The sequence below is a fragment of the Dendropsophus ebraccatus genome, chromosome 2, assembly GCF_027789765.1.
Source record: "Dendropsophus ebraccatus isolate aDenEbr1 chromosome 2, aDenEbr1.pat, whole genome shotgun sequence".
Lineage (NCBI taxonomy): Eukaryota > Metazoa > Chordata > Amphibia > Anura > Hylidae > Dendropsophus > Dendropsophus ebraccatus.
In genome coordinates, this window is record NC_091455.1 from 96,003,417 (window position 1) to 96,029,908 (window position 26,492).

Here is a 26,492-nt window from a genome sequence, read left to right on the forward strand (position 1 = left end):
ACATTTCAATGGCAAAACACCATAATCCTCAGGCAAATGATTTGTCCAAATTTAATAGAGAGTACTTAGGATGTATTGTTTGATATAAACACTAGTTCTAATAAAACGGTGCCTTAGGAAGCGTTCCTTAGCTTGTAATACCCTATTTATGTTGGCCAGTACATTTTAACTTTTCAAGTATTTGTGGAAAAGATAACTGAAAATATATGCTTTTGGCCTGAGAGAAACTTAAACATTGTATTAACACTGAATAATATTTTACAGATATATAATTCCTTGTGAATTATAAACAGCGACCTAAATTTATGAAACAGAAAGATGGCGGAACAGAATATATATATATATATATATATATATATATATATATATGTATAGTGAAATTATATATTAAAATAGCAATTCAATTTCCAAAGAAGAGAAAAAAAGTGAAGTACTGATCTCCACTTTAAATCTACTATTTACTCATGTAAGAGTCTTATATGGCTTATAATGCAGGCAACGTGATTGAACAATTAGTGATAAAATACTAAAACAAATGATGCAAATGATAGCTTATATGAACATCATAATAACTGTTGATCATTATGACGCTGTGGTCTATAAACGTGAATGGTATGATGAATAGCTGACATGTTACATAAACAGGCGTGGATATTGAAGTATTATTATAAGACTATTTTACATTGGCTTTTCATAAATGAATACAGAAACCAAATGGAATACAAAAAAACAGAGCTTGCATACATACAAAAGACCTAGGTGTTACCAAAGACAGTCATTAATCTATGTATTCACAGCTTTTCCACACCTACTGTACCAATGATCTTCAAATATTCTACAGGTGTGAATGCATTCATTGATGTTTTCAAATAATGAATTTGGAATGATATTTGGGAGGATACTATGGTCTGTGTTAGGTCACTCATGGGAATAATATGGATAATCGCTAATACTTGTATCTGCTCATTTAAATGGTTCTTTTAGTTTTATAGTCAAATAGATGTAGAAAGGAGCAGGAAGTGGTGAAACTGAAATCATAAGGAATATTGACTAGGTATCAAAGGTCAGTTATCAGTCAATTTCTTTTCAACACCTGAGGGTGTGTTCACACGTTTAGGTTTTAATTGCAAATATTGAATCCAAAGCCAGGAATGGATTTAAAAAAAGGAGTTTTTTGTCTTTTATTTAGGATCTGTTCCTGGCTTTGGATTTAATATTTGCAATTAAAAACCTGAACATATGAACACACCTTAAGGGACACTGGCAATATTTTCATTCAACTAATGCTAGTACATTTGTAAGCATAGACATTGACAGTGTGTGCTACACAGTTGTGTACATAGGAAACTATGTTATTATTTTTATGTATATTTGTAATTTCTGGATTTGTATGACTAACATACCTATCTTCCTTAATAGGGTTCACAATCCTTTGTACAATCATTCAATGTAGTCAATAATCAGATTGCAAGTTGGATCTTCTCAAAATCAAAATAAAGTAAGACCAGCCTAAGAGAGGCATAGGGCAAATACTTACGAGTACTATTATTGTGACCACCTAGAGTATATATCTGCTGAGTATTAAGCAGGCTTGCTTGAATTCCATGTATTTATAGTTTAGATTGGTTTAAATAGCATTACAGTGTAGCAAGCTGGTTTTGTGACAATCCATTCCTTCTATGGTATTGCTTTTCAATTCCTAAAACAGGAGGTCTCAGCCCCAGAAGTCTAAACCTGTTATTGCACTGTTTTTATGTAAGGGTGATAGCATAATAGCTTTTGTGACCTTTGAACTCACCCATAACAACTTTAGCTATACCGTATATACGTGTATTGATTTCTGAACATTACAGTGCCTGACAGAACAGAATTCTACACACTTCACAGTTCTACACATCTTCAAACTTGGGCTCAAATATCTATGAAAAGAACAAACCAAAATTCAATACTGATTCATATGAAGCTACTTCAGTCTAAAAATATCATTTATAGATTGGTTTATACCATACTGGAGAAAACAGATCATAATAAATTCTTTTGGATAAATATGTCAGGGGATCAGGTCTTATGCCAAATGTAACAATGTGTAAAATTGTAATTATATATTTACTTGAAATACTGACAGCCCTATTTTAGATACAGGGAGCAAGGTAAGGTAGTCTCCAATTGTTGACATCACCATATTGCAGATTTTTGGGGGGCATTATAATTATAATATGTATTATTGAGACATCACTCCATTAGTGTGTAGTATAGCCCCCAAACCATCTATCCATTCTACAATCTAAAACTACAAATTCAAAATACAGTTTTACTTTATTGAGTTATTTACATAATTGTTGTTTTCTGCACCAGGGATTAGTCAAAGTCTCAGTAACTTGACCTGACAAGTCACTATGATGTGGTAGCATTAAGTTACTTTTTAGGGTAAGTCCACATCTAGTAAAAAATGTTGCGCCATGGATTTCATCCCTGCAGCAATATAAGTAGTGAAATCAGTGGTAAAAAAAAAAGCAAAACAAATAAACAACAGAACGACCATTGTGCAGATATGAAAAATTCAGATAATATCTGTGGTATTTGCATGTAATCTTTGTGGAGAAAAAGTCTTATGACAAGTGATTCATGTTTGTATCAGTTGTGGCATTAGTTGAGGTCAATGTTTGCATAAAAAACTGTTCCAGATAGAACCCAGCCATAATCCAAACAAAAAAACAGACAAGAACAAAGTCAGCCATTGTTGTTATTTAAAGATTAAACAATTAGATATGTCTGTGCAAACACATTTATCTTGCATCCATACACATTTTTTGCTATTCAAGTGACATTTTACATCTTAAAAACAAGTCAATTTGGGCCACTAGGGCCATAGATATGTTTAGGTGCTTGTCTTCTTGCATTGGCATTATGTAACCGGGCTCCTTACTAAGGGACATGTCAAACTTTTTTTTTAAAGTGACAGGGACAGTTTAAATACTCCACATTAACCTACTCATCTACTAGTTTCTTTAACTCCTCATATGAATTAATACATTTCTCAAAATTGTGTCAATGAAAACTGAAGCTCACCAAGTGTAGTTGTTGTGTCCCACCACGGGTGTTGCTATTGGTTACACCCTTCGTAAAAGCCTGTACTTATTGTAAGTAAGTGGTGGTGAAGTAGTGATAAAGTTTTGCCACTAGATGTCGCTGTTATAGGTATGTGTACTTGGATGCTGCACGGCTGAAGTGTGTAAAGGGTTATTGTTTATTTGTGTGTCAAATGGATCTGTGAACCTATGGGAATCTCTTCTTTTTCTATCCTATCATCTCTTACTTGGCTTCTTCTGATGCACTCTTCACTCTTCACTCTTCACTAGGAAGTCACAAGGGTAGAGGAAGTGCACAAGTCTTTCCTGTTGGACATTGTAGAGGAAGGACGCAAGCTAGAAAGCTCTCTACAGTAGTTCTCTTTGAGTTCAGTCTTAATCAGGTTCTTGTATGGGTGGGAAGCAAGACAAGACACAGCTCACAGTTTCTTCTCAGTTTACCCTACACAACATTATGCAGTGTTAAGCTCTTACAGGAGAGGACAAGTAAGAGATCATCTCAACCCATGCCGTTGACTAAGAGAGTAACAGTGCAGGACAGTCTCCACAAAAGCCAAAAGAAGCTAGGAACTGATCCTCATAGAGCAAAGTTGCTAAGCAGGAAAGCCTCAGCATTCTGCTCATCCCAGGTGACAAGGTCTGGGGCCTTGTGTCACCCACTAGGATGGGTCCCCCGACACTGGTAGGGCATTAGGTGGTGCGAAGTATTCTCTTCTTCTCTTAAGTATTCTTCTACCTCATCCTCCAACATCCTGGAAGAGCACAGTACTATTTGGGTTGAGACTCTCACGACATCCTCCTCTCTGCTACTCTGATTCTTTGTATCTCTCAGCACGCTACTCAGTCAGCACGACTGTACTTCTCACTGTATCCCTGTCACAGATCTGGTTTCTGTATTGTCAAGTGTCTTATTAAGTGTTTTATCAAGGGATTCATTAAGTGTATCATACCCTGTTAAGGGAAAGCTATATAACTTGCTGCACACAAGTACTTTTTAAAGTAAAAACAAGATTATTTATGATTAAGAGATTCTGTGATTCATCACCTCACACCAACATCCTTGGGACATTTACCCTTTCTGTGGGTGGCAGTTCCAATAGTCCAGGAGGGTCACTACACCACTCAGGCCCACCGGGATATCATCCCAAGGGACCCCATAGCAGCCCGGCAGGACACTGTCCACAGGAGAACAAGGTTTAACCAGCCCTTTAAACTAAAAGCAGGTGTGCCACCATACTGTGTGCCCAACCGGCACTGGCGTCATGACACAACATCACTGGGTCTGGCTGTATCTTAGCCAACCACCATAGAACTGGCGTCACACCTCACTACCTAGCAAGTGACCGGCTGTACCTTCACACTGGGGGTCACCACATAGTGTCCCAGTACAGGTTTACCACTAAGTCTTATTCCACCAGTAGAAAGGCACCATCGCTACTTGGTGTCTCACTCTCCCCTGTTCTTTGTGCACAGATGAAGGAGGAAAAAGGGTTAATTTGTGTGTTTTACTGTTTTCTGTTCACCAATCACTAGTTTGGGTGCCACACACTAGCACTTTCCCCACCAATAGGAGGTTAGTCCCGGTCACGCCTATATAGAAAAGTTAGTTCCTGGTGGGAGTTTTTTTTTTCAGTTGTCTGCAGTGAATGAGATACACAGGGAGAGTTCCTGCTTCAGTCTACAGCCGGCCTGGCTTAGGCCAGGGCCCTGGGATCGTCTTCTGTTAGGTGGAGCGAGACAGAACTTCTTTGTGAGAGTCTGTGAGCAAAATCCTATGCCATGCTAAACCCAAAGGTGGGACCTACTTGGGTAATCTAGAGAGCCTCACCAAGTTGTTCAAGGCTGGGACTCATTTGGTATAAGGCAGTTTCCTTCTCCTATCTGCTGACTCAAACCATGAGTACAAGAGCCTTCTTTTTACACCAAGTCACTGGAAACCATCCTGGCAGACTACTGCACTACTTAGGTCCCCAAGACAGCCCCCTAACCTACTCAATTCAGCTACACCTCCTTAACCTATCTGCACTCCAAGTACCCAAAGCTAAAGATTCTGTGTTGTTCATCAAGGGAAAGGACATTGCACCGTTAGTGATTATTTTTGGTGCACTTCCTACTACAAAGTATTACACTGTATTGCACTGAAGAATACTGAAATAAAGTTATATCCTTGTTTAAGTGATGGGTGCTCCTTATGACCCATTGTCCCTCAACCTTCACCATCACATGTGGTTCAATTTTTATAAATCCCAGTGCTTGTATACCCGAGGGTTGGGAATCACCAATACTCGCCACCGGGACAAGTGCCCATTCAAAACATTATTAGCCCACTGCTAAGAATACCTAGAAACACCAGGTGACGGCATAAGCAATAATAAGCCTTCATGCAACTTTATAGTTATAGGTGCCAGAATATGGAAATGCAAAGTTTTTGTTTTTGACTCGGTGCATATGTGCTTATTGTTATATATATGTGTAAAGATGATTATATATACATGACAGTTGTCAGGCAATGTTTTTTCCGATCATTCCATGCACATAAACCATAGGTTTAAATAGGAATAGGTTCTGTATTTTTTAACATATTGCTGCTGTTGATTGGCTGAGCGGGCTGTCACTCCAGTGAAGAGTTTGTCTCAGAAAAGGAGGCTCTGCAGTGAGAGGGGGACACTGGCAAAACCAGAAATAGAGGAAGCATGGACAAGTAAGCATAACATGTTAATTGTTACATACACACCATCAGCAATGTATTAAAAAATGCTGGACAGCTTCTTTAACTGGTTATTTATGTGTTCTAACTGGAAAAGTGTGGTTGGCCACTGCCAGACTCCACTGTGGTAGCTTATCTCCATGAAAACAAAAGTAAAGGACATTGAAACTCAACACATCAGTTCCTCTTTTTCCTTACATGTCTGAGAAATGTTGGGAGGCCCCCATACACATGAGATTGCTGTTTGGTCCTGCCAAGATCAGTGGAATCCACTGGCACAAATCTAATGTGTATAGGGTCTTAAGGAAGATGAAAGGACAACTATCTGTTGTAAAACTACATGCTTTTTTTTTTTTAAATTGCCTGACACTTTAAATCTCCACATTATAACTGAGAAATTGCTTGAAGAATCTTGCTGTGTGCTTGATTTATATGCATTTATATGCTTTTACATCATATTATGATACAGTGTATGTGTGTTCTTCTCTGGTTATAGAGGCTGCATCATCCTGGTTTGTTTTGGGGAGGAGATAAAGGCCTCCTGAGTTCTGGAGGGGTCTAGCACTGACGGGGAAGCTAGTACTTTTGGTGGTAAGAAGTACTTTTGGCCTATGTACAGTAAGCCCAGGTTGAGACATCAAGGTCCTGGGTTGTCCTACTGCAAGAGAGGCAGTGGGAAAAGCCTTAGGAAGTGCTGGTGTGCTGGAGGCTGGAAGGCATGGCGCACAACCATATGAAACTGATCAGGAGGGTCATCTATTCAGTGGAGAGATGATCATATGACCACGTCTAATATCCTGGGGTTACATAGTTGGAGGCACTGGGTATATTATAATTAATAACATTGGGTGTGATGTAAATAATTTGTGGGGAAATGTATTTTAATTATTTTATGGGACAGACAGTATTACAGCAAATTCTTTTCCAGTTTGAGTCTCTACTGGGTCTTGTTAATGCCATAGGATTACCAATCACAGCATGAGGCTATGTTTACACTAAGTAAGTTTCGTAATAATCACGGCCATTGCTACTTAGTGCTTCCTTCCAAGGAATACACTTCTAGCAGCGCCGCAAGAAACTGACATGTCAGTTTTCTGTGTCCGCTATTCATTGAATAGCGGCCGCAGAAAACCTGTCAGTGCACACAATGGAGCATGCGGCTCCGGCTGCATGCTCCATTGTGTGCAGAGGGGAATTCGGATGTGGACACTCACGGATGCGCCCGAATCCGAATTCAGTGGCAGTGAAGATCATCTGGCCAGTACTTCTGGGTCACAGAACGGCCGGTGTCTTACTACGTGGGAACATGCCCTGATGGTGTACCTTGCTGGGATAAAATCCATGTGCTCTTCTAAACTGAGTGAAATAGGCTACAAAGGGTAAAAATTACATGGTGGTGCATATTAGCTATTTTTCATTTTTTTCCATTTCATTTCATGGGATAAACCCTTTAAGCTGGTTTCACATATAAGTGTTTTCTTTATTTTACCTATAACTTTGAATCCACTTCTGGTTTTTGGTTTAAAAACTGCAATGGCAGTTTTCCAAAAACTGACATGTGTGAAAGCAGCATTAAAGGGGTAGTGCGGCCGTAAAGAATTATTGACAGAATAACACACATTACAAAGTTATACAACTTTGTAATGTATGTTATGTCTGTGACTGGCCCCCTTCCCCGTGTCCCACCAACCCCACCCGTGTACCCGGAAGTGTGGTGCGCTATACATACCTGTCATGTGCCGACTCGTCTCCGATCTTCAGTCAGTGATGTCATCTTCGGAGGGCCGGGCCGAATCCCTCCAACAGTCCTGAGTGCTGGCCGCCCTCTGCCGCGTCATCAGCTGCTCAGCCGCGATTGGCTGAGCATAACTGTGCTCAGCCAATCGCGGCTGAGCATCTGATGATGCTGAAGAGGGCGGACGGCACTTGGGACAGTCTGAGGGATTCGGCCCGGCCGTCCGAAGATGACATCTCTGACTGAAGATCGGAGACGAGTCGGCACATGACAGGTATGTATAGCGCACCAAACTTCCGGGTACACGGGTGGGGGTGGTGGGACACAGGGAAGGGGGCAATTCACAGACATAACATACATTACAAAGTTGTATAACTTTGTAATGTGTGTTATTCTGTGAATAATTCTTTACCGCCGCACTACCCCTTTAAGGTCAGGTTCTAGTGAAAGGAAATAATCTCTAAACAGAAGTCAGGAACTGATCATTGGGTGTGGTCCTGTGGGTAATGCAGACTGGAAAAACCCTTCTGTGAAGAGATTAGGAACCTGAAAAAAATAAAAGGTTTAATTTTACATCCTTTTTGATGTTGTATTATCTGTAACATTCAAGAAAAAGTGCTCCTTTGTGTGAAAGTAGATGCTATGTGTCTTTTTTTTTGAAAATTGTAATCACCAAGACTGAGGTGTCACTGTATGTAATACAGGGGCCCAACTGTTCAAACTGGCATGCTTTTGTAGTTGTCCAGTAGCTGCCTAGGCCCAGAGCTCAATTCTCATGAAAATATTTGCACATACTGCCCTGAGGCAAGAGGTGGGGGGACTCATCAGGGGAAAGTATAACACAGGGGAGAATATAAAATTTACAATACAGGGAAAAAATGGTGCTATTGCCTTTACCATTTATTTATTTATTATTTATTCATTCATTCATTCATTCATTCATTCATTCATTCATTTATTTATTGCATTACCAGAGGTATACATACATGTATGCCACAAAAGGGAAAGCCAAGATTAGGCTAGGTCAACATCATCATACTGGCTTTTCATCATACTGGCTCAGAAAGGTTTAACAGGTTATCACTGAGCTACAGTGGACCCCCTTCTTCCAGAAAAAATACAGGACGGGGCCCACAGGAAGAGACTGCCCAACTGGTGTCAGCACCCAGTGGGTCCAGAATCAGGTGATGCACCTACCTCTTTAACTGCAAGCATTGCTAATGAGTACTTCCAATTAAACACAGTGCTTTGATTATCAATTGGCTCTCCACCCTGCCAATCACTCTTGTGACGGCAGGCAGGCCACAAGAGGCCACTCTGATGTACAAGTGACAGCACTCATGCGCTGAAGAGCAGAAAAAAGAAGATGCCAGGGGATTCAATAGGAGCCAGATAGGTGTGAGTGTGTTTACTACCTACAGGTGGCGTACCTGCACAGAGGGGCCTTATACCATATCGGGGCTTTTTAAGGGGGCCTAACTACTATATGAGGCCACAGAAGGGCCTAACTACTATGTGGATGCACAGAGGGGGCCTAACTACTGTCTAAAAGCACAGAGGGTCCTATCTACTGTGGAGGCACAGTGGAGAGATTACTAAAAGGAAGAGGCCTACCTGGTAAATACTACTTACAGGGCGCCTAACTGAATTGAGGGGTCTAATACTTTATGGGGGATATTGGGGCCTTTCTACTATATGGGGGCACAGAAAGGCTTAAAAACAATATGGAGGCACAGAGGAGCCTAACAATAGGGTGGAAAGAGGAGGCCTAACTAATGTTTAACCCCTAGACGACCTAGGGCATACAGGTATTCCATGAAGGGGTTAAGAACACAGAGAGGCCTATCTACTATATAGAGACATGGATAGGGCCTAGATACCATATAGGGGCTGCACAAAGGGGCCTAACCACTCTGGGGGCATAGAGGGACCTAACTACTCATTGAGATCACAGAGAGGCCCATCTTCTATATGAAGGAACACAGGGGCCTAGATACTATATGGGTCACAGAGGGGCCTAATATGAAGGGGTACCAAGGGGTCTAACTACTATATAGAGGCACAAAGAGGCCGAACCTCTATATATGGGTACAGAAAAGCTTAACTAGTATATGGATGCAGAGGGGACTTAAATACTGTAGGGAAGCACATAGAGACATATGTACTGTATGGAGACACCGAGGGACCTAGTTACTATATTGGGTCTGCACAGAGGGGTTTACCTAATATATAGGGGCACAGAGAGGGCCTAATCACTATAGGGGGCACATATGGAGGCTTTTCTACTATATGAGGGGGACAGAGAGGGCTTGTCTGTTATATGAGGGCGTGGGGGGCCTAAATACTACATGGGGGCACAAAGTGTTACTGTGTGGAGCAATACAGATGGGGAGTTGGTATAGAGGTGAGTATAATGCAGGAGCGGAGAGCCTAAAATGTTTGTTGCCAGGAAAAGTCTTCATGAATGGCCAGGCCAAATGGAGAAGAAAATGAAAAATAAACAACTCAGAGAGGATGCCCCCTTTGAATCACTGGGTGTAACTGCACTGTAATCACTTAGCTGTGTGTACAGATTTACTGATGGACCTTCAGGGCTGATGGTTGTCCTGGTGGTAGTTTGAGGATTTCACTGGATTTTCACAGGTAATTTAATTATAGTTAGTACATTAGGTAACAGCATAGATGTCCTTTGTATGGGATATCCTCTAATGATTACCTGTTGGGGGTACTTGAGGACTGGAGTTAAGAAACACTGATCTACACAATAATCACATTACCTTTTATGTCATTGCCATTTATTAAAGGGCTGTTCACTGAGAAACTACAACTTCCAGCATAACCAGAGCACTTCATAAGTTTGGGACACTTTTGTAGTTAGAATAAAAGTTTGTCACTCACAACGAAGTTGCGGACACAGATACGGTTAAATTCAGGATATATCCAGGTCAGCTTGTCGTTTCTCACTGGTTCTTTATTAGTGGGCACCCAGGGTCAGTTCCACTGGTGGGCCCTCGATACCCCAGTCCGATACTTGAGTTATACTTCTATTTTTAATCAAATGGAAAACATACTAAATGGTAATGTGTTAAAGGGGTTATCCACCTAGGAGCAAAAAAATTAAATGCTAGCTGTTCTTACTCACAAAATCCCCCTTAGTATTTTGAACCGTCTTTGTGGCAGGAAATGGACTTGTATAGAAAAGCCCTGCAGAGAGACAGTGGAGAAATGCAGGGAGTGATTCTCCATCCTGGTTCTAGTGATTGATTAGGGTCTGAGCACATAGGGGGAGATTTATCAAACTGGTGTAAAGTAGAATTGTCTTAGTTACCCCTAGCAACCAATCAGATTCCACCTTTCATTTCTCATAGATGCTTTGAAAAATAAAAGGTGGAATCTAATTGGTTGCTAGGGGTAACTAAGACAATTCTACAAGCCACGTGCAGGTCTTCTGATACACATGAGTCCCTAACCAAAAAACATCACTGTGCCGGTCAGCGACCACAATCCCCCCAAAACGTGCGCAAGCAGAGAAGGGGGCCAAGGAATTGCCCTGCAACCCCATTGTCAAAGGACCAGACCCTAAAAGGCCCCCCCAGACCCCACAGGCGCCACCGGTGGAAAAAGTGGACGCCAAGTAACACAAGTGTGAACAAGCTCTTACCTCTCTCTCCATTCCTCTGCAGGTAGAATGGGAGAATACTAGGAGATCCTCCCCTTATGTACACAGGTGCTTCCTGCTAATTTGGCACATATATAAGGCGGGCACCACATACAATAGTACCGGAGTGCTAGTCCTATCCAGACCCAAGGACTACCATAGTGTCCAAAAAAAGAAGAATAGATCTGGAAAAACAAGGTCTGCACCTCCACAATATAGTAAATGTTCTTTATTCTAATCCAATCCAAAAAAGACACAAGATTAAAAACCTTTAAAAACACACACAAAATCCTACCACTGGCCCCAATAAGGCACAGTGAAAGACTGGTCCACCCCACATGATAGTACAGAGACAGCAGAAATTAATAAACAAATATGATTATAATGTAGTGCAAAAATTTGTATGTAAACTATCTGACCCTATTATTAAGTGCCACAAAGTGCAAGTGCATGTGAAAAAGTCTGAAACATAACAATATCCTGAAAGAAAAGAAATGAAAATACAATGAAGTGAAAAACACGGATCAAAAAAATAAATAAACAGATAATATGTCCAATCACAATTGCTGTCTCACGGATGGATCAGGCAGATTAACCCCACGCGTTCCGTCACGTGGACTTCGTCAGGGGTAATTGTCTTATGTCATAATGGTGCTATATATAGTACATGTTAGGTAGACATCCAATCAGAGTAATAGAACGGCACGTAAAACACGGATATATACACTCAATATCTTACAATCATAGTTTGGTTCCCCAATCCATCCGACCGTGTATCGCACAAAGCCCTAGTAAATAATGGCGCCACATTCACCTGTGCAAGGCCAGGATCCGGACAGCCCGGTCACCCGACCGGATGTATGTCGCCGGAAGCTCCGAATAGTGCCGGTCATGTGATTGATTACATCACCGGAACCTCTATATCATGTGACAATACAGAGTCACATGCCAAGATCACATGGTGTAAGCTGGCTGTTATCTTAAGGAGGGTCACCTGACCCGATGCATCATCAAAGCGTCCGGGCCACGTGACCACCCGAAAATGTCTGTTTTAGGGAAGTATCCCAAACAAAAGCCGAATACTGCCCCTTACTCCCAGCAACTAACTTATCAATGCGCATGCGCTCTCAAATGCAGATTAGTCCATATCAAACATAAAGATGCACAAATGCTTCATAAAATCCCATATCAGTTTACAAGGTATTCACCCATGGAGACGAAAATGATACACATGCCCGCACTCTCCAAAAACATGTATTTAAACCCTCATCCATTGCGCATGCGCCCTAGATTGCAATTCTTAAAGGAGAAAATATCAATATAAAAATCACAATAAACATAGATGCTTAGTAATGTGTCTAATAGCAATATGTCAGAGGCAATATAGACAAGCAGCAATGTATCCAAATTACTCGCAGTCCCCAATGCCATGTGATTCAATGGTACCTTGAACCCAATGGCGTAGGTAGAACGAAAAACACATTAAACCCAATGATAGGTCCCTTGTTATAAATTACATACATGCGCTTGATACCATAGAATTATGTCAATATTTACAGCTGCATAAATCATATTGCAACATAGTCAAGTCACTGTAAATGATATGTTTCACAATAAAGTACTTAGTAATGGTTATATAATAGACTTGACATCCAAAGCGACACATAATAATAGACTGGGCATAGAGGCATGACGCCAAGGGGAGACCATACATGAAAAGAAGGGGGAGGGGGCATCAATTCCATAATTAGTTGTGAGAGGCTCATGGTCCTGCTCATTCCATAGAGTCCAGGACCTGTACATAACTGGAGTCCAATATGGCTCCAACAACTTCTTCAAAAGATAAAGTAGCTTGAAAGGCGGCTTCTCTATATATACACAAGAACTTGTTCCTCAAATCATCAATCAATTCATGGCAAATCAGGGGTCCTCATCTTATCCTTTTATACTTCAGGTGCCAAAGTGCTGGCTTCCTTAAGGGAATAATACATCTGGTTGTTCCATCCCAAAATCGGAGAAATGAGGCATAATCTGGGAAGGTGAATAATAATTTGAGCATAGGAAAAGGACCACAAACAAAAAAGGAGCAGAGGGGGGCGGTGGAAGCTGGGGTGGGGGGCGGGGAGTGGAAAAAAAAACTAAAACATCCAAAAATATGTGTATTGTCATCACAAAAATGTAAAAAATAAAAAGTGAAAAAGCACAAAAAGCTATGTGTAAAAATAGTGTACAAATTAAGGATTTACTAATAATAATATATATGTGCAAATTATATTATATAAGTGAAAGATGATAATCCGTGATACTATGATTCACTACATATGTGAGCATATATACAAGAATTAATATGTACCATAATTGTGAACCCCCCCCTTCTTATCCCACTCCCCCTCCCCCCCCCCTCACCCCCTTCCCCCCCCACACACATACCCTCACAAAACTACCCATCCCACCTGTCTCCCCCCCCCATCCACCCAGAACCATAGGCCCCCATACATCAGTATACCTTCATGTTTTGTAAAACCCTGTAAACAGGAGCTCCTCATTCAAGCCACATGGAGTTTTAGAATTTAATTGGTAAATCTAACGAGACTTCTTGCGGAGGAGAAGAGGAACCAAACTGCCTCCTCTAATGTTACCCTGTACCCTCTCAATGCCACAAACCCTCAAATCATCACACTTGCCTTGATGGTACTCATGGAAATGTGCAGCCACTGAAGTAAGTGTCTTTCCCATCCTGTTGTCCCTCTCCGCCAAAGATATTGTTGAAATATGTTTTTGGACCCGCTTTTTCATCTCTTGGGTTGTCTGTCCAATATAGATTTTAGGACACGAACAGGATAAAACATATATCAAATTTTTTGACCTACAGTTAATAAATTGTTTAATGTTAACTTGTTGGCCATCTCCCGGATGTACAAAAGTTCTTGTAGGCTCTACATGTTTGCAAATACTGCACTCACCACATGGGAATGATCCCATTATGGGGTAGCCTCTTCCTAATTTTTGTGTTGGCCGAACAAAATGACTGGTCACCAGTTTATCCTTCAAATTGGCTGCTCTCCTAGATCCAATTTTGGGCACAGTGTGGATATATTTAGCTATCCTTTGGTCGTTTAATAATATATCCCAACGAGATCTTATAATGTGACACACATCCTTCCACTGATTATTATATGTAGTCACGACTCTCACCTTATTATCACTTCTGCGTTCTCTCTTTCTCAGGAATTCGGAACGGTCTCCATCCCAGGCTCGTATATATCCACGCGAGATTGTTCTTTGTGTATACCCACGGTCTTTGAGTCTGTTAGTCAGATTGCGTGGGGGCCTTTTAGGGTCTGGTCCTGTGACAATGGGGTTGCAGGGCCATTCCGTGGCCCCCCTTCTCTGCTTGCGCACATTTTGCGGGGATTGTGGTCGCTGACCGGCACAGTGATGTTTTTTGGTTAGGGACTCATGTGTATCAGAAGACCTGCACGTGGTACATGAGGCAATATGGTTTGGCCAAATTATATACTAACTTCTGATGTTGGTTTTAAATGTAGCTGAATAAGCTTTCATGTCAGCCATGGGTGCGATGTGCAGCCATTTCTGTCTTTTTGCACCAGTTTGATAAATCTCCCCCTAAGTTTTTGGAATTTTTTTCCCCTGGTAGTTATGTATGCAAATGTGGCAATATGAAGTGTGGCCATATTGGTTATTACTTTTGAATTATATTACAAATTGATGACCAACTGTCTTTGTTATCATGTGTTCAGTAGAGACTGTTTTAAAGGGGAAGTGCGGCGTTTAACTTTTATTCACTAAAAAACTCACATTACAAAGTTATACAACTTTGTAATGTGTGTTAATCAAGTGAATGGCCCCCTTCCCATTGTTCCCCCCACCCTGGAAGTGTTGGTGCATTATACTTATATGCATATATGCGGCAGAGGGGGGTTGCATAAGGGACGGCTGGAGCGGTTCGGCCGGCTTCCCAAAGATGACGTTGTCGACACAAGATGGCGGCCGGGTCGACAGCGAATATGTAAGTATAATGCACCAACACTTCTGGGTGGGAGGAGTTGTATAACTTTGTAATGTGTGTAATTTTGTGAATAAAGGTAAACGCCGCACTACCCCTTTAATGACAGCTTTATGCAGGGCTGGCTCCAGGTGTAAGAGGGCCCTTGAGCGACAGAGCCACTGTTGGCCGCTTTGTGGAGCAAATCATGTGGCAACAGTAAAACAGCAGGTCCCCTTATAGATGGCCGCCTTCTGTGTGGTAAACCTTATAAATAGCCCCACTCTCTGTTGTGGCCCTTATAGATAGCCCCCCCCTCTGCATGCCTTCTTATAGATGCCCCCCTCTGTGTAGCCCCCTGATAGATTGCCCCCCTCTGTGTACCCCTTTATAGATGCCCCTTTATAAAGTGCATCTTATAGATGGCTCCCTTCTGTGAAGCCCCCTTATGGATGGCCCCCCCTCTGTGTAGCCCCCTTTACGGATGGCCCCAGTCACCCTTCTAGATGACCTCTTTTTGCAAACCAGAAACATAAAAAATATAATAAACTTACCTAGCAACTCGCTCTTCCATTGCTGAATTTCTCCCAGAGCGCAGTCTCTTCTTTCTTCCGGCGCAGGCAGCAAGTGTTAGGGACGCTGCCTGTGCCAGAAGTCCTGGCTGTCTGTGCTCACTCAGTTGTGTGTGTGTCCTAAAGGCGAGATGGCCTAGGCCTAGGAATGAAAATGGCCCTGGCATGACTTGGCCCTTAGAGGCCCCATCGATCCTTGCACTTGCCCGGGTAAGCTGGTGCTGGCCCTGGCTTTACCATTAGCTTTTGAAAAGTGAATGTAAAGGAGATAACTAGCATGACTCTAGTTTTCTCATTTCCTACTTTTCTGAAACATGTCCAGCTCAACTTAACAAGAATGCTGTTAACTATGTAATTAAAACCTTAATAATTAATGATGTAGCTCCATCCTTATGTGGTAAAAGGGTCCCTTGGCAATAAGCAGATCGCAAAGTATTTTTTTGCCGGGACTTTCAGTGACTTGCTATAATCTGTGAGAAAACCTACAGGTAAGGCATCTATTACCGTCTGACAGCACCCTATGTAATGGGTACAGCGATCAGCCGAAAAGACAAGCAAACGATCGCAAGCTAATCGCATATTTTGACAGTTTAAAAGACCCATATTTGTCAGCTGCACATCCCCTTGTGTAAAAGGGGATATGTGGCGGACAAATGATGTAAGCAAAGAGTCACGCAAACAATCCAGCTGTTTTTGAGCAGCCCTGTCTGCATGGTAGTTGAGCATCATAAAAGCTTCTAAAACAACGAGTGCCCATCCAGATAATCAGCACTAGTCGGGAGTGTGCATTGATCATCTAAAAGGGTCCTATGTGTTTACTTTATCTGCATTGCCAACCAAACAGAAAATTAAGCAGTACATAGTTTCTGGACAGGTTCTAAATAACAAAGGAAGCTCTTTTATATCAGCTTTATTACATTAGAACAAATGGTGGAATCTGATTGGTTGCTAGGGGCAACTGAGGCAATTCTACTTAACACCAGTTAGATAAATCTCCCCCGATGTTTATATCTGTTTAACAAACTTTAGCTGCTGCTCTTCTGATCTTCTAGAACAGTCATGTCAAACCCGTGGTGCCATTATTTTTGGCCTGCCAGGCAATTCAGAGATTTAATTACATCTGGTACACCATGACTACTATATAAGAGACTATGAGGGAGAGATGGCTACTATATGAGACTACTAGGGACGGCTGGCTACTATATGAGACTATTGGGGAGGGCTGGCTACTATATGAGACTATTGGGGAGGGCTGGTTACTATTTAAGAGACTATGGGTGGAGGGCTGGCTAATATATGAGACTACTAGTGAGGGCTGGCTACTATATGAGACTATTGAGGAGGGCTGGTTCCTATATTGGACTACAGGGGAGGGATGGTTACTATGAGACTATGGGGAGGGCTGGCTACAATATAAGAGACTATGGGGGAGGGCTGGCTACTATTTAAAAGATCATGGGGGGGGGGGGGTGGCTACTATATGAGACTACAGGGGAGGGCTGTCTACTATATAAGAGACTATATGGTAGGGCTGGCTACTATATGAGACTATGGAGGAGGGCTGGCTACTATATGAGACTATGGGGGAGGGCTGGTTACTATATAAGAGACTATGGGCGGAGGGCTGGCTAATATATGAGACTGCTAGTGAGGGCTGGCTACTATTTGAGACTATTGAGGAGGGCTGGTTACTATATTGGACTACAGGGGAGGGCTGGTTACTATGAGACTATGGGGAGGGCTGGATACAATATAGGAGACTATGGGGGAGGGCTGGCTACTATATAAAAGATTATGGGGGGTGGCTACTATATGAGACTACAGGGGAGGGCTGTCTACTATATAAGAGACTATAGGGGAGGGATGGCTACTATATGAGACTATGGGGGAGGGCTGGCTACTATATTAGACTATGGGGGAGGGCTGGTTACTATATAAGAGACTATGGGCAGAGGGCTGGCTAATATATGAAACTACTAGGGAGGGCTGGCTAGTATATGAGTCTATTGAGGAGGGCTGGTTACTATATTGGACTACAGGGGAGGGCTGGTTACTATGAGACTATGGGGAGGGCTGGATACAATATAGGAGACTATGGGGGAGGGCTGGCTACTATATAAAATACTACAGGGGGTGGCTACTATATGAGACTACAGGGGAGGGCTGTCTACTATATAAGAGGCTATAGGGGAGGACTGGCTACTATATGAGACTATGGGGGAGGGCTGGTTACTATGAGACTATGGGGAGGGCTGGATACAATATAAGAGACTATGGGGGAGGGCTGGCTACTATATAAAAGACTATGGGGGTGGCTACTATATGAGACTACAGGGGAGGGCTGTCTACTATATAAGAGACTATGGGGGAGGACTGTCTACTATATGAGACTATGGGGGAGGGCTGGCTAATATATGGGACTAAAGGGGAGGGCTGGTTACTATGAGACTATGGGGGAGGGCTGGCTACTACATGAGACTATAGGGGAGGACTGGCTACTATATGGGACACTTGAGGGGCTGGGTACTATTAAGGCACTATTGGGAGGGCTGGCTAATATATGGGGCAATTTTGGTTGGGTTGGCTACAACATGGGGCAATATTGGGGTTTTATCATAGCAATTTAGTATCAAACATATCAATGTTTATTAAAAGTACAAAGACACATAGCACAAAGCCAATGGGCCTACAATCGGCCTTCAACATGAAAGGAAGAAAACAAACAACAATACAATAATCGAGTGCAGATAAGTGCAAAAAAGAAAAAAAAAATAGAAATAAAGTACAAACAAGAAAGTCCAGTATCCATCGTCCCATCATATGGAAATATAATATGAAATGTCCTTCACATGAGCTGAAGTAATCCAGGGTGTCCAAGTCTTCTCTAAAGCTTCCACAGTGTCCCCCCTTATTGACGCAATTTTTTTCAGAAAGCATAATATCATTTACACAATCTTTAATCTTATCTAGAGAAAGATGAGTTTTTTTTCCAGCAAGAGGCAATATAGATCCTAGCTGCTAGCAAAATAAATTGTGCCAATTTAAACAGGCGATAGGGAAGCCTAGATGGCTTAACTCCAAATAGGCACGCTTGAGGTGTGCTAGGGAAAGGCCGGCCAATTACGTCCGCCACCAGCTGAATCACCTGTGTCCACAATCTCTGAACTACAGGGCAAGACCACCAAATGTGGTGCATGTCTCCTATCTCCTGACAGCCTCGAAAACAAAATGGAGACACCTCTGGGTATACAGCATGCAACCTAGCAGGAACATAATAAGTCCTATGTAATATCTTAAGGGCAGTCTCTGCGAGGGATACCTGCCAACTCCCTTTGCTAAGCAGTTCAATACTATTTTTCCATTGCAATGGTGACAAAGTTATATGTAAGTCAGTCTCCCATTGGGTCATGTAGGGGAGTTTTTTGTCAGCAGGCAACGAACTCAATAATGAGTAAAGCATAGATAGCGTGCCGGACATACCAGGGGTGTATAATGCCAGGCGCTCAAAATCCGTAGGCGAAATATCCACTCCTAATGCTTTGAGTGAACCAAAAAATGAATAAATCTGCTGCAAACGAAACCTCTCAGATGGGGGTGGACTAAACTGGCGATCACATTCCTCCATAGTATATATATGCTTTCTACATAGAAAATCTTGCAAATCGAGCAAATTGTTCACTTTCCACCAAGCAAATTGAGATTGCAAAAGACCAGGTGGAAAATGAGGATTACCTAAGAGAGGGGTCAAGGGGGAAACCACCGATTGGAGCTTATTCTTAAATCTCACCCGCCTCCACAGTGCAAGAGAATACAACACTAACTGTGCAGATGCATGTAAACGTGGTAAAGTAGGCGCACAGGACCACATCAAGGCTTGTACTGAGTAAGGCAGGACCAAGTCAGACTCCAGTTGGACCCAGCTAGGAGCAGTACCCTTGATATTGACCAGGAGCAGTTGGCCCAATCGGGCTACGGTATAGTAGAGGGGAACAGTAATGGGGAACAGACAAGCCTCCAGAACGCTTATGAATAAACATCACAGATCTAGCAATCCTTGGACGCTTACCGTTCCAAATAAAACGTAAAAGGTCACGCTGCAGGCTAACTAAATCTGAATTTACTACGGGTATTGGTAAACATCTAAAGTAATATAAGACACGCGGGAGCACCACCATCCTGACCGCATTTATTCCACCCAGCCAAGAAAGATGAGGAACATTCCATTTTTTAAGATCAGCAGGTATGGAAGAAAAAAGGGAGGGATAATTAGAAGAATAAAGGGCAGAAAGAGAAGGAGAAAGTTTGATACCCAAGTAAGACAGCGTGGAATTAATCAGCTGCTGTTGTGGGGAGGGGACATTACAGTATAAAGTCTCTGACTTAGACTGATTAATCCTAAGGCCAGAGAGTTTAGCAAAGTCCGCCAGAGTAGCAAAAAGATTTGGTAGGGACTTTGGAGGAGAAGTTAAAGTAAGGAGTGAGTCGTCGGCGAAAAGATGTAACTTATAAGAACGTCCTGCAATGTCTACTCCCTTAATGTCTGGATGCAAGCGAATGGAAGTCGCCAGGGGCTCCATCGCAAGTGCAAAGAGCGCAGGAGAAAGTGGACACCCTTGACGGGTTCCCCGAGCAATGCAAATAACTTGAGCATATGAGGAGGGGAGTTTCAGATGGGCAGAAGGGGAGGAGTACAGAAGATGAAGTATACTCATAAAGGGACCCCCAAAGCCCATACAGCGCATGACTTCAAAGAGATAGGCCCAGGACACACTATCAAATGCCTTTTCTATATCAAGGCCCAACAACATCAAGGGCCGTGAGTGTGCATTAGACCACTGTATTAGGTCCAAGACTTTGCGAACATTGTCCGGGGCCTGCCTTCCTGGGATAAGGCCTACTTGATCTAAGTGAATCAATGAAGGAAGAAGGAGATTGAGACGGGCAGAGAGAATAGAAGTGAGAAGCTTAGCATCCAAGTTTATGAGGGATATGGGGTGGTAATTTGCAGTTAAAGTAGGGTCTTTGTTGGGCTTTGGGATTACTGTGATCAGTGCATCAAGGAATTCAGGGGGGATTGAGGTGCGGTCAGACAGCGAATTATAAAAAGAGAGAAGAGGGTTAAGGAGGAGAGATAGGAACTTCTTAAAGTACAGTGCTGAAAAACCGTCAGGGCCTGGGGCTTTCCCCAGCTTCAGACGGTCAATAGCTGCAGAAAGCTCCTCAGCGGATATAGGACTACTCAAAGCATCACGAGCTTCCTGTGAAATAGTGGGGAGAGGAAGAGCGCGCAGGAAGTCCTGTATCTTGGACGGGGAGGGAGGAGAAGATTCAGAATAAAGGGAAGAATAGAAGGAATGAAACGTTTTATAAATGCGGTCAGGATGGGAGGTATAAAGTCCCGGTTGTACCTGCAGTCTATAAATCTGGTTCAGCTTTTGTTTTTGTGCCAACATGCGGGCCAGGAGTCTATCTGGCTTGTTAGCCCACTTATAGTACGTAGCTTGGGTCCAACGGAGTGCCTTCTCAGTCCTGTGGGAAAGTAAAGCATTGAGTTTCAGTTTAGTATCAGATATAGCTTTATACAAGAAGATGTTAGGGTTACGCTGATGAGCCATCTGCAGTCTAATAAGCTTATTTTCCAGGGCAATCTGAGCTTTGTTACGGTCCTTTTTTTTTTTTTTTTTTTTTTTTTTTTAAATATCTTTTTATTCATTTTATATTTTCAACGACAGAAACATAAGCATTCTACAGAAAGCATCCCATCTGACACTGGACACAAGTGTCACAATTCGTTTATATAGCCAGATTTCTCGGGGTACTTCCCAAGTTCGGAAAAATAATTTTAACACAACAAACCATAAACCAGTGTTCCCAACCCCTCCCCCCCTCCCTCCCCTTCCCTCCCTCTCTAGTCTCGCAGGAGATGCTACCCAACCGTAAGTGGATCACGAACCAATTCAAAAGTCATCCGGCAACTTCAGGTTACCCAAGGACCCTGCCAACTCCCCTTTCAAGTACCACTCTGTGTATCTGAAGGGTTTCACCACTGCTTCCCTCTCCCGGGCATTGAGGAAAACACTAACAAAAGTCCCCCATTTGTCCATGAATGACTTAACCCTTTTGTCCTTCTGAAGTTCTGTCTCGATTTGATCCATTTTCAGGAAGAACTTAATTTGCCCCAATACTTCATACACTGAAGGGAGTTCGGGTTGTAACCACTTTGCCAGGAGGCAACGTTTCGCCGTCAGTAAAAATATGTGCGTTAGATATGTCATAGGCTTATCCTCTGGGGAGATATGTAATACTATCTCACTCGCCTCTAGAGTTAAGCTGATATGTATTTTATTTTTCAGAAGCTTTGCAATATGTTCCCAAAAGGTCTTTACTTTAGGGCACTGTAATAAGCTATGCAAAAGGTCTGTCCCAGGAGTTGCACATTTTGGACATGCTGTCAACCTATTTGGGTCTGTGGGAGCCCTTGGCAAAGAGAAACCATAAGTGGCGTGGTGTATAATTTTGAAATGTGTCTCACGCCATCGTTCATTTATCACTGCCTTGCGTATAGCGGTCCAACCCTTAAGGATGGGGGCAGTGAGGTCCGGTTTGCCCAACTTGCGTTCCCAGTAGTCAAATAGGGACAGCGATGTCTGAGTCAGTGCTTGCGTTTTAACGTCTGTATATAAAGAAGATAGAGAATGACATGGTCTCTCGCCATAAACATAGCCATCTAACATACCCACTCCCACCTCCTTCGTCCAGTTGCAGAGACGCGACCGGAGAAATGCAGTCACCTGTCTGTAAGGGAGGAAGTGACCTGGGCCCAGACCCCTCGCTGCCCTCAACTCTTCAAAGGTGAGCAACCGGGGCTCTGTAGAGTGTAGTATGTCCGCCACCGTACTTATATTCCGAGTTTTCCATGTCTGAAACATTTTGTTAGTGCTTCCCTCCTGAAATTCAATATGGTTCCACAGTTCCATGTATTTGCTAACCCTAAAGGATAACTGAAATAACTTCCGCCCAGTTTTCCATGCTGCAATTGTATCCCTGAACACCACACTCTGCTTTATCGTCTGTGGCAGTTTGGAAAAGTTTGTATGCAGAAGGGATACTAACGACCATGGGCGGGCCAGTTGGGCCTCCAGAGCCACATTAGAGAAACTTCCCTGTCCCCGTATCCAATCCAGACAGTGCCTAAATAGACTAGCTATATTGTACAACCGTACATCTGGCATGTTCAGCCCTCCTTTCTCTTTAACAATCACTAGCTTGCGATAAGCTATACGCGGTTTCCTACCTGCCCAGATAAACCGAGTAAATGCCTTCTGGAGTTTATTCACATCTAGGTGTTTAAGGAGCAAGGGGACAGTTTGGAGGGGGTACAATAACTTACTGAAGGACATCATCTTTAATAGATGACACCTTGCTAAGAATGGGATGGGTAGACCGCTCCATCTCTTAAGTTCTTCTATTATTTTAGAAATCAGGGGGGGGTAATTTAGCTTATAGACCGAGTGAGGTGACCTTCCCACATGGATCCCCAAGTACTGTATGGATTGACCAGCGACACGAACAGGTACTGGAAGCGGTGTACGTTGTACTGAGGAGGATTCAGATAGGAACAACAGCTCACTCTTGTCCACATTCACCTTATATCCCGAATATCGGCCAAATAGTTGCAGGGATTGAAAGATGTCCGGCAGGTCTCGCCGAGGATCCCCCATAAATAACAGGAGGTCATCCGCGAAAAGCGCCGCCTTCACCTCCCGGCCCCCAACCCTTACACCCTGAAATCTGGAACTCGTGGATAGATAGCGTGCTAGAGGCTCAATTGCTAAATTAAATAACAAGGGGGAAAGGGGACATCCCTGCCTTGTGCCTCTTTGTAATGGGAAAGGTCGGGATAGGAAGCCGGGGGTAGAGATACGAGCCGAGGGCTCCTGATACACAGCCTGAATCATATTTTGGAACATTTCGGGAAACCGCATTTTCCGCAGGACTCCTCGCAGCCACCCCCAGCTCACACTATCAAAAGCCTTCTCGGCATCTAAGGACAATATGGCTGGGTGCGGGTGCGAGGAAGGCCTCAGGTGCACCTCATCTAAAACCGTCATTACCGTTCTAATATTGGCCACCGCCGCCCTGCCCTGTACAAACCCCGTCTGCACTGGGGAAATCAATCGGGGCAATATCACCGACAAACGATCTGCCATAATTTTAGTTAGTATTTTTAGATCCACGTTTATCAGTGATATTGGCCGATAGGAACCCGGCAAGAGGGGATCCTTACCGGGCTTCTGTAGCACTACTATATGCGCCACATTACTTTGGTTTGGAACATGATTCCCCTCCAAGTAGGAATTATACAAGGGCAGGAGTGATGGGGAGAGTTCATCTATCAAGATTTTGTAGAATTCCCCGGAAAACCCATCGGGTCCCGGTGATTTCATATTTTTGAGGTGGGAGATAACTGACTTAATCTCCTCCAGAGTTACCGGAGAATTAAGGACAGAAGTCTCCTCCTCTGTCAGAGTAGGTAATAACTCCAACCAGGGCATGGGATCAGCGGGTGGGGATGGGTCCCTTTCATATAGATGGGAGTAAAAGGATTGGAAAATATCATTTATTTCTTTAGGGTTAGTATGCACGGTGCCTGTGCTATCTTTCAGTTTCAGGATATGGGAACTCTGGCGAGGGCCCTTGGCAAATTTGGCAAGCAGTCTCCCTGCCTTATTCCCATAGCGAAACATCTGGGCGTCAAATTGCGATCTGCCCAACTCCTCCCTGCGAGTCAACCATTCCTCGTAGTCTCTTTTCGCCCGGTACCATTCTTCCTTATGGGAGACATCAGGCGTGGACAAAAAAGAAGTATAGGCGGATCGCAGTCTAAGGCCAAAGGACAGTACTTTGTCAGCTGCTTGCTTCCTCTTAGAGGAAACATAGGCCATAATACGGCCTCTCAATACCGCTTTGGCCGCATCCCAGAAGAGCTGGGGGTTGGAAACATGGGAAGCGTTATGAGCTGCGTATTCCATCCACCAGCCCTTCATAATTGCCTGAAAGTCCTCCCCCCTAGCTATGCCTAGCGGAAATTTCCACTGGAAATCGGGACCCCTGGGGATAATGGTAGATATGTCAAAGGTAAGGGCGGAGTGGTCTGATATCACTATATCCCCTATATCACTGGTAAGTACTCTGTTGAGCAAGGAGACCGAGGCCAACACATTATCGATTCTAGACCAGGAGTCGTGAACCGCCGAATAGAATGAGTATTCTCTCCCATCTGGATGTAGGTGTCTCCAAGTGTCTACCAACCTAGTATCCATTAGGAAGGTTGCAAATTTGTCATCGTTGGCTGTCGGTCTCCTCCCCCCCGAGTTTCCACGTTTCCTGTCCTCTGAAGCGGAGGGTACAGAGTTGAAGTCTCCCGCCACTATGATATGCGGAGAAGAACTAGTGTTTATCTGGGCAGATAAGGAAAGAAGGAAGTTTTTGTTAGAATCATTAGGACCATATACATTGTGTATCTCTATGGTATCGGAGGAGGTATGTATCAATAAGGAGAAGTGTCTCCCCTCTTGGTCTGCCGTATGGTGACCGGTAGTACATGCAAAATTTTTGTTAATTAAAACTAACACCCCCGCTTTCCCATTTACTGCCGCTGAACCTAATACTGTGCCCACCCACAGCTTTCTCACTCTGACAAAGTCCCTCTCTTCCAGGTGTGTTTCTTGAAGAAGGGCTATATCGGGCCGCAACTTTTTTAAGTGTCTGAGCACCATCATACGTTTTTGTGGCGACCTTAAGCCCTTGACATTCCACGACACTATCCGCATCCTTTGGCAGAGTGAGAAATATACAGCCACCTACTAATATGGTCAAGATCCCCCCTCCTGCGAGACTGCCCTCCCACCACCCTCCCTTCCACCCTTACCAAAATAAATAAACCCTCGAACTCAAATAAAACAAAAAAAACACAGAAAAGAACAAAGCACAAGTAAAGTGCAAACCAGGCACTTTCCCTCATGGGTCTCTTCCAACAAGGGACCAGGAGGGAAAACATAGCCTCTTAGCTTCCTTCTTCCCACAGTATGGGGAGGCAAAAAGGTAACTAAAGTAACGATCTTATTTATCAGGGTCTCCACAACTCCGCCCTCCGTAACCTGTAAAGAAGTGATATTGAGTACATCTGTAACAGCCAGGAATACAGCAGCATAGCGTCCCATCGTGTGGCAACTACCAATAAGCAATGGCCGAGTCGCCTAGTAGGGAAGGCAGCGTCTCATATATGCGGCAGCGATGAACGCCGTTTACGTTGTTCCTTCGGGACTTCCGTGTTCTGCGCCCCCTCCTCCCGGCGCCCCTCATACCATGCAGACCTGGGGCTTCTCGCAGGGCGATCCTCCGAGCTATGATCACGGGGAGGAGATCCGGCCGATCCCGTTGAGTGCGATGGCGAGGTGTGTGGGTAATGTTTGGCCAGCCCCTTCATAGCGTCTTCCGGGTGCTTATATGTAGATACGGAGCCATCGGGATGAAACACCCTCAATATTGCTGGGTAAATGAGAGCGAACTTGATTTTGCGGTTAAATAGTTCCGTACAGATAGGTGAAAAGAGCCGCCTGCTGCGTGTGGTTTCAGCCGAGAAATCACTGAATATAAGCAATTTCTGCCCTCTGAATAATAGTTCCGTTCTGTGGCGCCTGAATGCCTGGAGAAGTTCCACTT